We start from the raw sequence: 1909 nt of genomic DNA, 5'->3' as shown, positions 1-1909 counted from the left end.
CACAGCCAAATAGAAAGGCAGGAGAACTTTATCGATAGAGGAACCTAAAACTTTAAAATACTTGTAACTGCATATACTTGGAAAGAAATAATCTTTAAAAAAAGAAAGGAAGGAAAAAATATAATTGCTAGATTTATTTTCCCAATCTGTGGGATCTTGTTTTACTATTTTGATGACATATTTTGATATACACAGTGTTTTATTTTTAATAGATCCCATTCATCTATTTTATCTTCCACTTGTGTGGTTCCTTTGCTATATCTGGTAACCTGTGATGCCCTGCATAGCCTTAGGTCCTTAGATTTGTCCCAACTTTCTCATTGATGACCCTGATCACTTTTGGTTTTATATTTAGGCCTCTGGTCCACCTTGAATTCATTTTTGTGAAGTATGGGTCCTGTTTCATTCTTATGCAGATAGATCTCCAGTTTTCCCATCACCACTTGTTGAAGACCTCTCCTTCCCATTTAATGTTCCTTAGCCCTTTGTCAAAAATCAGTTATCTTTAGGTGGATGCTTTTATCTCCAGGTTTTTTGTCCAGTTCTATTGGTCTATGTATCTATCATTATACCAGTACTAAGCTATTTGGACAACCATAGCTGTCTAGCAGGTTTTGAGGTCAGGTAGTGCAAGACCACCTACTTTATTCTCCTTTTTGAGAAGTTGTTTGCTCATCCAGGGCTTCTTATCTCTCCATATGAAGTTGTTAGTTTTTACATTTTTTAAAGAACAATGCTGGAATTTGGATCAGGATTGCCTTGAATTTGTAGTTAGTTTTAGGTAGTATTGACATTTTCATAATATTGAAAATTTCTTCCTGTCTATGAGCACAAGACATCCTTCCATTTGTTGAGGTCTCTTTTGATTTCTTGTATTAATGTTCTGTAGGGATTTTTGTACAGGTCTTTTGTTTCTTTAGTTAGGTTAATTCTTAGGCATTCAATTTTTGAGTGGATATTGTGAATGTTCTAATTTTCTTGATGTATTTTTTGCATATCTCAGCACTAGTACATAGGAATCCAATTGATTTCTGCTTGTTAATCTTGTATCCTGCTACTTTACTAAATTCCTCAATTGTTTCCAACAATCATATTGTGGAGAGCTTGGAGTTCTCTCTATATAAGATCATATCATCTGCAAATAGTGAGAGTTTCACTTCTTGATTGCTAAATTGTACTGCTTTAATTTTATGTTGTTGTCTTATGGTTCTGGCTAGGACTTCCAGCCCAAGGTTGAATAAGAGTGGCAATAAGGGCCATCCTTGCCTGGTTCCCACTTTCAATGCGTATGCTTTCAGATTTTCTCCATTTACTGTTGGCTTTTCATGCATGGCCTTTATTTTGTTGAGGACTTTCCCTTCCATTCCTATCTTATTGAGTGACTTCATTAGGAATGGGTGTTAAATATGTCAAATGATTTTTATGCATTAATTGATATGATCATGTGGTTCTTAATATCTTGTTTATTGTTTATCTCATTTACATTGTTTTTTGACTATTGAACCATATTCAATATTGAATATGAATCCCACTTGGCCATGATGTATTATTTTTTTGATATGTTGTTGGATTCTATTGACCAGGATTTTGTTGAGAAATTTTGCAAAGATGTCTTTCAGGTGAACCAGAAGTAGATAGAAAACATAGATTCAGGAATGGATTTGGGGATCCCATTTAATCCTATTTTCAGTCTAAGAACAATTCATTCCTTGACTTGGCCCTGCATGATACTTGCCCTTGTGAAGGAAATATGGAAGACACATGTACTATAGCAAAATGTGGTGAAGAAATTAGATTGTGCATAGCTATCAGATAGAATAGTGTTGAGGTCTTAAAGGCTTATTTCAAACAAGCAGCTATCTAAGTGAGACCGAAGGCCACATGGAAGAAGTACATCAACATTCAAGAT

The sequence above is a fragment of the Echinops telfairi genome, unplaced genomic scaffold (assembly GCF_000313985.2).
Source record: "Echinops telfairi isolate 266 unplaced genomic scaffold, ASM31398v2 ScPeMD7_7465;HRSCAF=8503, whole genome shotgun sequence".
Classification (NCBI taxonomy): Eukaryota; Metazoa; Chordata; class Mammalia; order Afrosoricida; family Tenrecidae; genus Echinops; species Echinops telfairi.
This window is presented reverse-complemented; position numbering follows the sequence as displayed.